Here is a 14,053-nt window from a genome sequence, read left to right on the forward strand (position 1 = left end):
AGTGGAGTTCAGTATCTTACAACATATAGCAGAAAGAGGTTGGGCCATAATTTGCTGTGGCAGGGCATCTAACCGCATCTGCTGTTATTTAGACTTGCCCTTGCACATTTAGCTTTATAATTTTTTTGCACGGCAAGTTGCTAAAAGTGTGAGCTGATGTCACAGTGAGTTAAGCAGGGTAACTGGGGCCTGAGTGAACAGGGCAGGTATCTCCTTAATCAAATTCAGAAATTGTGAAATTAACCACAAAGACTAAGAAGGAAGTGCAAGTTAGAGTGGGTGAATTCAATGTCAAATCAGGAACAGAAAGAGAAATAGAGGGGAAGAAAGGTTGGATTAAATGAGAGAGGAAAAAGGGGCAGAAAGAATAAGTAAAATTTAACTTTTTTTACATTTTTAAAATCTCCAACAGCAATTAAAATCTGAAATATTGAGACTTCACATTTGTAATACTTAATTTTCAGTGCCATAGAGGTTGACTGGCAGTGACTAAGGCTTATCATGTCATTAAAAGAGTTCTTAGATTAAAATGTACAAGACTTTAACATTTTGCAGTGAGTTGAGTTCATATGTACCCCACAATTACAGCAACTTGACACCATTCAATGCATTTCAATGGCGAGGCAGACAGCAAAATGCAGTTTTCACAAAGCTAACAGTGAAGCAGAAGATCTCAGACAGCAGCTTTGGGATATTTGAATTTAGCCGCACATCCACCCCTCGCCTGAATTTGCTGTAGTATTTATGCATAGATAATGGTGAATACTATTAGTCTCACTGTTATTTTGACAGCAATTTCTGACCCATTGAATTATTATTAAATGTCAAGTAATTAGGAATTGCAGATAATATAAGGGTTAGGGGAAAATGTTTCAATTTTCACAAAGTTGGGCCGTAGGATGATACTGTTTGCTTTCTTTGAGAAGAATTTTGCTATGTTAAATGATTTTGAGTGTCATTGCCCTCCATGTGAATTTGCTCAGTCTGATCAGGAGGAACGCAGAGAGACAATATAAAATAAAGGGGGCGCAGGAGCAGAGGGACCTGGGTGTATATATGCATAAATCATTGAAGCTGGCAGGACAGGTTGAGAGAGCAGTTAATAGAGCATACAGCATCCTAGGTTTCATTAATAGGGGCATGAAGTACAGAAGCAGGGAAGTTACATTAAACTTGCTGAGAACATTGGTTCGGTCTCAATGGAGAATTGTCCAGGTCTAGGCACCACACTTCAGCACGGATGTGAAGTCCTTAGAGAGAGTACAGAAACGATTTACGAGAATGGCTCCAGGGATGAAGAACTTTCAGTTACAAGAATAGATTGGAGAAGTTGGGACTGCTTTCCTTGGAGAAGAGAAGGTTGAGAGGAGATTTGATAGAGGTATTCAAAATCATGAGGGGTCTGGACAGAGTAGATCGGGAGAAACTGTTCCCATTGGTGGAAATTTTGAGAACAAGAGGGAACAGATTTAAGGTAATTGGCAAAAGAAGTAATGGCGACATGAGGAAAAACTTTTTCATGCAGCGAGTGGTTAGGATCTGGAATGCACTGCCTGAGAGTGTGGTGGAGGCAGATTCAATCGAGGTATTCAAGAGTGAATTGGATTATTATCTGAAAAGGAAGTATGTGCAGGCCTATGGGGAGAAGGCAGAGGAGTGGCATGAGGTAAATTGCTCTTTCGGAGAGCCAGCGCAGACACGACGGGCCGAATGGCCTCTTTCTGTGCTGTAACAATTCTGTGATTCTTTGATCAATTCACTTCCTGTTAACTGCTCATCCGTGTACATTCCAACATTTTGATTAGTTCCCACTTGAAATGCAGCTAAGAAATGACAGTTTCAATAAAGCAGTAGTGTGTTAAATAGTACAATGAATGCAGTATGCTAATTACACTACCTTGAAAACTAGAACTGCACACATTTTTATGAACAAAATGCCTGTCTTGGTAAGTGCAATGAAGTCGGAATCTCTCACAGTAGTTGCACCAAGGCAGTTTCTACTCAGTTTGCATTTAAAATATTCCGCACCAACGGTTTGCTAAATGGAAGTATTGTAGTTTGGCTGTGATGTACTGATAAATCGATTATAATTACTTAATGTTTTTTACTGACAGAAATTTAAATAATTGGGTAATCAGCTTGTCATCAAGCAGCTCGTTTGGGCAAGGATAGCATGGGATTGTACAGACATTTGATTTGGCCAATCAGATCTGCTGCCCTGTGAGGCCTTGGGATGATACTGTAGTAACAGAACTATCCCACTCCTGCTCCACTTTATTAGCTGGCTACACATGTATCAGCTGAGAAACCTGATACAAATAAGTTAGGAGTTCAATGGGAGTGACGTTGATGTGGTTACTGTTCAGGACATAGAATGCACATTTAATCAGGAAGTAAGACCACTTTAATGGTGGTTTAATGTATCTAAATATTGAATCAATCATTTCAATAATCAATATTCAGTCACCAACATAGTGGTCTGGTGCAACCCTACCTGTTGTTTTTCCCAATTAAGGGAACCAATATCATATTTCAGGCAAAAGTTAATTAGGTCTATTCAAACTTCTGTTCTTAAGCAGAAATTTTTTAAATAAACAGGAGCTGTAAGTGGTAATTTTGAGTCACTTATTCTATGTTACAAATAAATTTTTTTTCAAAGTTCATATAAGGGTAGAGTGTGTGAGAGGTAAAATAAGATTTTCATTCAGCAATGTGTTTTGTGACCATAGCTATATAACGGAACAAACATCGTATCATTCATCAGTCTCAAACACATTAGTGTACAATGATCTTATATTCTATTATCATGTTACAATATGAGCTGAACATTATGCCCATGTTTTTATAACCTAGCTAAAAGTCTCCTATTGTCTCTGTAAAACTGGAACAGGAAAATTAAGTTCAGTTTTTTTTCTGTTAAAGTAAACATACACCCAATGTTGAAAAATAATGTCTACAATATAATAAACTGGAGCTAATTTACACTTTGTATTAAAATCCTGAATATATAAAACTTGATGAATAACAGTAGCAATAATAACACATTTGATATTGTCAGGACTGTATCATGTCAGTGATAAGTGGTTCGTAATTGTCGTGCACGTGAATTCAGTCCATCTTCCAGCAAATATTCAACGTGGATATCCAACGAAAAATTATATTTTAGCCCAGTGGGATGTCCAATCTTTTAAACATTTTTGTTTATTGAATGCTGATCAAAATTCAATAAATCAGTGATAACCATATAATGCATTGTATGTTATTATATCAGCCAAAGAATTTTCCTTAACTTTAGAAGGCTGAATATTGTAATGGGACATTTGAAATCAAGACATGTCAGCGGATGCTGCTATGTTTCCATTTTTTTCCAGGAATAAACCAAGAGAAGATCTAATTTTTTTTAAGCTTTGGCGGGGAAAATAATCATCTAATCCACAAAGGGTCAACTACCTCTCCACATTGTCCAATGATCTTGCAGGAGCTGCAGCAAAGACGGTTCCTTGATTTACTACAACTTTTTCATGCTAATTAAAAATGTTCCACTAGGTCTGAATGGTTTTATACAGAGAATTTGCCTTGTCAGGTGTAGATTTTCCTTTCAGTAGCCACTCTACAAACCCATCCTCCTCGCTTTTTTGCATCATTTACAAAATCATGGACTGTTTCTTTACATCTTGATAATTTGTCAAAGCTAAGCCTACGTCTTGTTTTAGAGAATCTTGTAGATATAGAATTATAACTGCACCTTTTTAACCCCCTGAGATCTGTGCATGTTCCAAATCTGCATACTACCATATAACAACTTCATTTTAAAACAGATAGTTAGGGCTGAATATTATAAAGTTGAATTCTGAAGATGTTCAGAAAACAACTACAATAGGTTTCTCAATTTCCAGGGTTCTAGGACAAAAAAGAATGTACAGTTCAAAAATTTTAGTGGAGCATTATTGATTATTACATGTAGATCTTGAATGCTGGGAAATCAGGAAACAGGACCCATAGAAATCATTTGTTTTGCCATGTCCTTTCCATAAAACTCTTGAACTTTGCCAGTGTTTTTGCTTCAGCGTGAAGTAACAGTGAAATGATTGGGGCCTTCACCTGTCCCATTTGGGAGTGGAGCCCAACCAGTGGAAGTAGCATTTATTTTATTTGGCAAATATTAGAAGTTCTTTGTTTATCACAGGAATATTGTGAGGAAAATAACCCTGAAAAGGTATACTTGATTTACAGAATGGAAATTCTTCCTAACATTCATGCTAAAATATTTGAACTAATGCTTATTTGAAGTGCTTTTGAAAATTCCTTCCTTTTGATCATAATTACACAAACGAGAATGTCAAAGGCAAAGGCTTTATTAATTCTAGATGCATTATATAGTTATGTCAGTGGAATTTTGTGTATTTCCATGAGCTGTGTGGGAGTACATCACAGTAATCAATTACTATATTATTAGTTCAATTTAATATTAAAATGTACTTATTGCAGCAAACTTATCACAGTAATACTGACAGCTCCATTGTTGTCATATTCTTACTAGAAACCCTGTATTTTGATAACATTACAACTTTAAGTGGCCTCTTATCATACCGGAGAGATGCTCCTGATGTTGTGTACTCACACAGCTTCTTTAGTGGGAACAGAAAGGTCTAGCAATCTGCAGTATTGATTTGGACATGGAGAAAAATAAATAGTTCACCATTATTAAAAAGATTGTTCCTTATGTTTTACTCCAAGTTTTCTGGAATTTTTTATTACTTGTATTGGTCACATACTTATAAATCAAAAACAAAATTAAAACCAACCCCAAAAATGAATGGTTCTCAGAAGCATGAATTAAGCATTACCTGAATGAAAGGCCTCCAGTGCAAACATTTTTATATTTTTGACAGAAACCATTCTTTTCCATATTTGTTGAGCAAGGAACTGATTGTAAGATTGGGAGCAAAGTGCAGCTTTCATTGTCTCTTTTCAATTGTATTTTCTTCAGCATTGTTTAAAATCATTAGCATAGATTGAAAATGTAACTGAAGCAGCACTGAAGGTCTATTGTCGTGACACTACCTTTTGCTCTTTCGCACAAACGGTTCTGTACAGAATAATTTTTTTTGTTAAAAATGACTAAAGATAAATTATCGCCTTTCTTCATTTCAATGCATCTCACCCAGCTCCCAACCATTCACACAAATTTGAGTGATTTAATGAAAAACACTGCCATAAACAATAAAAATATTTTACAGATGATGTCCGTTATTGTAATTCATGGGGCCACAGGAAATGCATTATAGTGATAATTTGATATCTTTAAGAAAATTGCAGTTTTCTGAGAAAGGCTGTTGTATGTTTTTAATCAGGATGTGTGTTCTGAATATTTATATTAATAATTTGGAATACAGTCAGAGCGGGTGCACAGAATGGGATGTATTAATGCTGACTTTAACACTTGCCTCCCTGAGTATCCTTTACTTTTAAAATATCAGCATAATGTTCAGTTTTGCTTCTTAGATGCTCTTTTGTTAGATTCCACATCTGAAATTATTCTGGCACCTATGTTCCAGAACAAATTCCAGATAACTGCGCTATGATGTGCTTAATTCTGTTGTGAATTTTTATGATGGCAAATTAACCAAATACATCATAAATAAAAATGACTTGCACAGCTTTTGTAACAAGCTGTTGCTTATTAGCTTTAACCTTCCTGAATACTAAAAAATGTTTTTGTGAGCAATATTAGCGTTTAAAGTTGTAAACTGATGAACATTTGAAGCCGCAATATTTTTTTAAAATGCTATGTTGGAGACTAATGATAAAACACAAAGCAAGTTTCAAAGGACACAATGCAGTTCCACAGTGGAAGCTGTGAGACCAGGTGGCACAATTTCCACAGCAGGGGATTTTAAAACTGGCTGAAAGATTTCAGTAGTTTAATGAATTGTATTTAACTTGTTGTACAACACCAGTAGGTGACAGCTTTAAGCATCATTCTCTAGTATTCCTTTGGGGAAATCCTTTCTTAAGAATCAGAGATAACTTCAATGTGCTTTATGCTAAACTGTCAAAAATCTCATTTATTTATGATCAGTGTGTAAATCTCCACATAAATACCATTTCTTTAGAGAATGTATTCGCGTTTTCATGAACCCCCTGCTGATATTCACAATGCATACATTTTGTTTTTCTGATGCACAAAATAAAATGTTTGCTTCAAGCAGTGTATCAAAGTATTGTTCGCACACTTTGTTGGTCTTACTTGAGTGATCTGGGAACTTAAAAGGAGAAAACACAGAGAGTTAACCTGCTGAAGATGAGGATAAATTATAAACTTAAACTTCGAGCCTTTTCATTTAGGATTACATTGTCCCCAATTGTTGGGCAGTGATTTTTTTCTAAAAGGAAGCTGGAACTTTGTTCAGCATAATAGGCCATGACAGTTTGTTACATTGTCTAGTGTCAAAATGTCAACAACTTGTAAATAGTTTTTGCACTTTTCCTCCCCTTCCAACCTTTACGAAGATGTATATTAACAAAAGGAGCTTGTAATTGTACCTTTTTAACAAGCTAAATAAATCCCAATAAATTCTTGTCATTTGAGGAAATTCAATATTCAGAACACTTGAAAGATAGAAAAGAGTTTTTGGTCAGTTCAGTTATTTCTTGCTGTCTGCTCCTAAATAAAAAAAAAATGGCTCCATACCATCAAGTACATGCAGTGTCATGCAGTGATTGCCCTGATGGCCCGGTGGTGTCTTAATTATGTATCCTGTTTACATCCTTTGTGTTTAATTTCATCACATAACCTCATTCCCTAAAATATACTTCATCTTACTTTCCCAAGGTAGTCAGTGGATTATGTTGATTAAGATTCTTAACTGAAGATTATTTTTGCTATGAAAATGCACATTTTTTTTGCTTTGCTGATTGCTTTTAGTGCCTTCCGTATTCTCCTGCCATATTGAGCAATGCAATAAACTTTAAGCAGGCGTGCTGTTTTTTTTTGCAAATGCTTTTAGGACAGAATTCTTCAGTATTTTTCTTTCCTTCTTTAGAAGTTTTTTTAAACAAATGTACAGCCAGCTACAAACACTAGCACTTCCACAAGGCAGTCTGGCTGATTGCTTGAATTTTGATTGCATCATTAGTTCTGAAGTGGGTGCTCAGTGAAACAAGCCAGCGTCTTGGACATTAAAGTAGTATCCTGTTGTTTATGAAGAGAAGTCTGACGGTCCCCAATTCATCTTTTAAACCTGCCTTTTCCCTTGAGTATCTGTGCTGCATTAGGTGAACAATTACACAAGATGACTTTTTAGCGATATTTTGTATTTTTCTATTCATGCATGCTGCAAATTTTCATTTACTGCAGCACTGTATGTAATGTGTTTTTCTTAAAGTCTCTTTGTCCAGCTGGTTATTTTTTTATGCTCTCAGTGCACATCACTTTTTATTAGCTTAATAAATCACCTTTCTTGTCAATCAAGCAGCAGAGAATAATTGGATATGGTTGAAGCCTTGCGTGATGGATTATAAATCATTCAAGATTAAATTAAAAGATAATGCACAAACTTAATGGTTTGTGTTTTGCAGTCTGAATTGCCTCAGAGCACTGCTGTTTTTAGCTTTATTGCAAGATGTTTTTTTTCTCTCTCGAAAACCACCTCTCTTTCTGCTTCAATCTCCATTTTTTAAATGAAGGAAACACATCCCTTTTTTAAAAAGAAGGAAAAGAAACAAATAGAAAAGCTGGCTGTTAGCATGGGAGCTGGGAACTGCTGGGCTTCCAGTGACAGGCACTGCATTATCATAATTGTCTCTTCTACATGATAGAACTGAAAAATAATAATGTCATTTTATTTATAGCAGGGATGCCCCTTTATGAGACTTCTACAAGTTTCTGCCAAGTGGAGTAGGTCAAATGACATCTTTTGATCAGGCCTGTCCAAAGAGATCAAAGATGAATGGCAGGTAATGGATACCCAATGACAAACCAAATCTAAAACAGAAATAAGACTGCCAGAGCCTGCCAGTTACCCATTAAAGACTTACCTAACTGCGGCAGGCTGCTTGACACGTCTGCTCGGTCCACACAGACCACCTAAATCAGTTGAGCGCTGGTGTTAAAATTGTGTATTATCATTGGAAATGGCTATTATTTCCTCAGTAACATTTCTGTTAGGCTCTGTTTGCGTAAAACTGACCTGCAGTCAGGAGGAGTCAAGTTCCGAGTCAAGCAAGCCTTCAGGCTCCCAGCAGGCTTGATCTGTTCATATCCATTATCTAGTTTTACTTTTTTGTTTCTAATGGGAAATTGACAGCCTCCCATGATTCTGCTGAACACTGCTTCATTTGATCTACAGAGCAGCACTGTTTCTTTCAGTGAAATGCACTGAATACATGGGGTGAAATGTTTACATCACCCGTATCTCCCTCACTGATAGCAACGAGCCAATGTGCTTGCACTCTTGGGAACAATGCTAGGAGACCTCAGAATGCCCCTGCAGTTCAGGAACTTGAAGGGTCTGAGCACGGGTTATCAAAATAACAAAGCTACTGTGTGGCTGTTTCATGCACTTCTCTATTCAGTCATCACATACACTATCTATAGCTCGTCAAGTCAGAGTGGGGTCTCAGCATAATTAGACAACAGTTTCCCTATACTGTGAGCATTGACGCAACAGTTCTACTCGTAATCAGTTAATATGGATTTCTTATTCAGAGTTTTGATATTCTGTAACAGGTTATTTTTAAGTTCAGAATGAACTTCTTGGGTTACGATCAGAAGTTATTTGTAATCAAATATATTCTCAAGTTTCTCTTTTTAGAGCAGTCTTTATTTGAACATGTCTTGAAGTAGCTGTCTCATTTCAAATAAAATTTATTAGCCAACTGAAATAGTTTGCTGGTACACTTTCTAAATTTCAGCATATAGTTTTTTTCACTCTTGTGTTTTAAATTAAATTTATATAATTTGCTTTAAATGCACAAATTGCTTTATTCATGTATGTTCAAGCCCAGTACTGAGAATTAGGCACTGTTAAACTCTAATGTCTATAAATTCAGCCACAAGTGGGTACTAACCAGCCTACTAAGCCCCTAATATGATGGGCAAGAAGCATGTGCACATTTTCGGCTGGTAGTGAGTCTCTTATATTGAAGAAACAGAAATTGGTATCCAGAGCCCATGCCTGAAACAGGCATTAGGGTCATTGCATATGCAAGTAAGGGGTCATAAGCCTGCTTGAAGTGAGAACTGGTTAAACTCAATAAAACCAGACCTTGGGATTGGCTGCTACCAAAATGATCGGTTTTTGAAATTTGCTTACCTGAATGAGGAATCGGAACAGCAGGAGCATTCCTCCCAACCCTACATTTAAAGAATGCAGCCCACCGCATCCCTGACCTGGCTTTCCCACCTTCTCCTGACCTCCTTTCTCCTGACCTCAGGCTTCACTTACCTGAGGGCCACTGTGCCCTCTTAGCTGAGGGCCAACCTTGGTTTCCTCTTTGCTGGTTAGCTATTTGCACTCGGTCGGCTGCATTGAAATGAGATCGGACTCCCAATATCAGCGGCACCTTGGACCTTAACCATTCAGGTACAGGGCGTGAACCCTGAACCCCTCACGCATCCAAGAATGGGCACACCAAATTTTTACTGCTAAGTGTGTTCTCAGTGAATCTAAGTTTATTGTTATATGTGGTTACTTACTGCAAATAGAATGCGTATCTGAGGCAATTTTTAAATTGTAAAAGTAAGATTGAGTTCCTCAATGGAGTCTTTACAAATTATTCTGATGTCCATTCTCTCAAACACTTCTTAGGAACATAGAAATAGGAGTAGGCCATTCAGCCCATCGAGCCTGCTCCACCATGCAATACGATCATGGCTGATCATCCACTTCAATGCCTTTTTCCCACACTATCCCCATATCCCCTTATGTCATTGGTATTTAGAAATCTGTCAATCTCTATTAAACATACTCAATGACTGAGCTTCCACAGACCTCTGGGGTAGAGGATTCCAAAGATTCACAATCCTCTGAGTAAAGACATTTTTCCTCATGTCTGTCCTAAGTGGCTTCCCCCTTGTTCTTGCCATTTGAAGCACAACTGTGCAGGACAGAACACAATTTAGAAGCAATGCATGTGGTGCACAATAGCTATCTTGCCGAGAATGTATATGGAAAAAATATTTGAAGAAGCAGAACGTGATTAGAATGCAATGATCAGATTAGTAGCATACTGTTTATTAATAATCCTCCAAGCCTATTTATGGATCATTTTTGTTTTGATCATTATTGTTGGGTACATTTTGCAACTTTAATTTCTCATTTATAGCTAGTGATTCTAAAATCAGTTTTTGTTTTTCCACGGTTGAGTAAAATGATCAAGTTTTCTACCAGATTAGGGCTGTGCCAGTTTATAGAAACTTGTCATTTGTCCACTATGAGGAAAGAATTGCTGAGTTATTATGTGGAGGAAGATCACAAGTACATTCAGAAAGAAATAGGTGGTTTCAATGTTATTACACATAATAAACAGAGCAGCAATTGCCTTCAGTATATTTATTTAAGTTTGAAGCTTGCCACAATGGTAATGGGTGTCTTCTTGTGTAATAGATTAGAGTAAGCTTACACCAATTACTGCATAATTGGAAACTTGCTTGAGTGGTTGACTTCTATCTTAATTAATACAACACAAAAAAACTTTATATGTTTTCTAACTGTGGATAAACATCAAAAACCTTGTCTAAAGTTGGAGTGTGTCTTGATAATCAAAGACTAACATTTCCCATAACCTACATTATGGATTCATTCCGATTATGCTTTTTCCTGTTTAAAATATAGCTTCCTTTTTTTATTTGATGCATGAAATTTTGTTTAATAGTTAATGTATTCTCTGTTCTCTCTATAAGCTGTATGTGGTGTATCAGAAAGATTTCAGATTGTACAGATGAGGTGTCAGCATGCCACAGCCATCACTCCCAGATAACAGCCAGCCAGACACTTGACTGTTAGGCCTGTTGGCAGGGATTTTGGTAGCGTAGTCCCATCTAATTTGTCAGGCGCTGTTGTAGCCTCACTCAGCAGGAAGCTGCCAGCATGGGTCCTAACACGTCACCTGTCTAGGTGAGCTGCCGGTGCCTGCATCTGAAGTGACAGGGTGCTTATGCATTCCCATCCTCTTTTACAAGCAATTGAATGTTTCAGCTACTTGGGAGTGACATTCTGCAACATCAGGTGATTTTACTGTCAACTTTCACCTCTGACATTACAGGGCATTAACTAGTTGCTCGCCAGTCAAACTGGAGAGCTTAGAAGATGTGGATTTCTTTACGCAAGGACCACATATGGCAATAACAATCTATTAACGAATTAAAATCTTCAAAGTTAAAACAGCTGTATCGTGAAATTATGCAACTGATCGCAGTCATTAAATAACTGCATCTGTAAAAGAAGCAATCAAAACCCCTTATTATAGTTCGCAGTTATGAATGTTAAATGTCAAAGAGTTACCAATGCACTGCAGGGAAGCATGCTACAGTTAAAAGATGCATAAAATATCAGCAGATTTTTTGTGCCTCTGCAATCAGTGATCACTTGCATTATCTGGCCAAGGAATAAACATATTTTTGAGATGTACTTGGGGAATAGGCTATGTCAGTGTTCGCCGCAGTTGTGTGGCATGAGAGTCATTCAGCTGTTCTGTGCAGAAATATGAAGTGGACATCAAGAGTTGGTCCTTAATTGTAGTGATCAAGTCTCACTGGTGAGCAAACCAGGTTCTTAGTTTGGGTGAAGGGGAGCCCAAGTCCATATGAGGTTCATTCCCAATTTAGGGACAATTCAATTTAGCAGTGGAGTTAGTCAGCTCTGAATTCTGAAAGGTCTAAGATGTGTAGCTTAATATTAAGTACAACATGCATGTGCCTCAGCTTTTTCTGGAAGTTACATTTAGAAACAGGAGGGTGGATTTTCAACATGGCATCCAGGTGTAAAATTGCCATTGTGGCGTGACCACTAGTTATAGAATCCATTCCAATTTTCATTCCCATTGAAAACACAAGAGAATGAAAACTGGGAGCTTTCTGTAACTAGCAGCTGATTCAAAACATGAGCAAGTTGAAAATCTACCCAGGGTGCCCTGTAGTTGGTGTGTGAGGATGAATCCATGGATTGGAAGTGGGCTTCCATGCAGATTCTCTGCTATTGGTCTTCTGAATCTTGGTCACAACCCTGAATGTAGCAGTTAATTTTTCCCTTTTAGATACTGTAGTTTTAAATGAATGTTTCTGTCTATATTATATGGGAATAGGGGATAGAGAACTAAGTAGTTAGCTAACCATTGCTAGATATATATGTGAGAATAAATGGGAACCAAATCTCTATTTTAAACCCATGATGCTGCTATTCGTGAGATTCTCAGCTCACTTGCAGGCAGACTTTTGTCATGTATTTTTGTCTGTCTTGGTCAATCGGATTGCTTGTGGGTATTGATCTAACTGGCAAAATGCATGATTCTCTTTACCAGTGACGGCCTTTACTGATTGAGTAAAATGCATCCTGGAAAGGGGAAATGAGTCTCCGTTCACACTGAAATGGCCTGTCTTTACCACCAAGACACCATTTTTAAAACTGTGGTTGGTACTTTCAGCAAATCTCGTATAATATCATTAGCCCTGAATTGTTATTTGTGACAGGAGATAAGTTCTTGGTTGGAACACAGGAGAAAAAGTCTGTTGGGGAGGATTTTCTGCAGGCATTGAGACCTACCCAAGAATGATTACTATGTTAGCATGTTATTTCTGCATGACAAAAAACCTACTTCAAATCAATCCTGCAACTTTGTAACAAAGCAATGAAATGTGAGAGAAGCAAAATGAGTTTGTGAATAGGAAGGGGTGGAAGTAATTCTGCAGTTGCATAGAGCTTCAGTTAGACTGCATCTTGGAGTATAGGATTCGGTTTTGGGCACCGCATCCATAGGAAGAGTAGATTGGCCTTGGAGGATGTGCAGTGCAGATTCACCAGAATGATACCAGGGCTTAAGGGGTTAAATTGTAAGGACAGGTTGCATGGAAAAAAAGACTTGCATTTAAATAGCACCTTTCATGACCACCGGACGTCTCAAAGCCCTTTACAGCCAATGAAGTACTTTTTTGAAGTGTTGTCACCATTGTATTGCAGAAAATGCATAAACTAGGCTTGTATTCCCTCGAGTATAGAATATTAAGGGGTAATCTAATTGTGGTGTTTGGGATGATTTAAAGATGTGTAGGGTGGATAGAGAGAAATTATTTCCTCTGGTGGGGGGAGTCCAAAACAAGGGGGCATAACCTTAAAATTAGAGCTGGGCCATTCAGGGGTGAAGTCAGGAAGTATTTCTTCATGCAACAGACTGTGAAAATCTGAAACTCTCCTGCAAAAAGCTGCTGAGGCTAGGTCGATTGAAAATTTCAAAACTAGGATTGATAGATTTTTGCGGGATAGGTGTATAAGGGATATGGAACCAAAGCAGGTAAATTGAGTTAAGATGCAGATCAGCCATGAACTAATTGAATGGCACAGCAGGCTTGAGGGGTTGAATGGCCTACTTCTGTTCCTATGTTTCTATGAAGCTTCTTTGAAGAGGCAAAAAAAGACTGAATTTGGAATCGAGTATTTTAAAGTTAGAAACAGTTTGTTTCTTTACCAAAAAGGTGACTTTATTTCCTGCATGTAGCAAGCAGCCCACGTTGAAATGCATAAGTAGCATTCAAACTCATTGAAAATCTGATCTTAATAAGCCATGCTGCTTTTAGTAGGTTTGGAAGGACTTTCGCACTACTTCATATCCTGAAAGTTATATCTGTTGCACATCCAAGATTTAAAGGATGCTAAAGTGAAATGATAATTTAAACCCTCCCTTAACAGTATGGGCTGGATTTTATGGGCCCCCCTTGAGGTGAGGTAGGAGGCGGGTGGGGCCATAAAATTGCGATGGGGGAGGCGGAGGGATGTTGCTGCCCCATCGGCAAGTGATCTTGCCAGGGTCTTGATAGGCCGACGATGGCCTTCCTGCC

General features: G+C 37.7%; 1 protein-coding gene across 2 annotated transcripts in view; it reads left to right on the forward strand.

Moving 5' to 3' along the window:
• Positions 1 to 14,053, forward strand: part of tshz3b (teashirt zinc finger homeobox 3b) — a 78,712-nt gene that overhangs the window by 7,510 nt on the left and 57,149 nt on the right. The window contains exon 2 of one of the 2 annotated variants that reach the window (XR_010976690.1): positions 1 to 3,364. This exon is cut by the window's left edge and continues 3,834 nt beyond it. The exons of the other annotated variant lie outside the window; for it this stretch is intronic. The gene's annotated coding sequence lies outside the window, so the exon portion shown is untranslated. Of the gene's footprint in view, positions 3,365 to 14,053 lie in introns of those variants that run through there. 2 annotated transcript variants of the gene reach the window in all.

Source organism: Heterodontus francisci, chromosome 17 (assembly GCF_036365525.1).
Source record: "Heterodontus francisci isolate sHetFra1 chromosome 17, sHetFra1.hap1, whole genome shotgun sequence".
In the NCBI taxonomy this organism is placed as follows: domain Eukaryota; kingdom Metazoa; phylum Chordata; class Chondrichthyes; order Heterodontiformes; family Heterodontidae; genus Heterodontus; species Heterodontus francisci.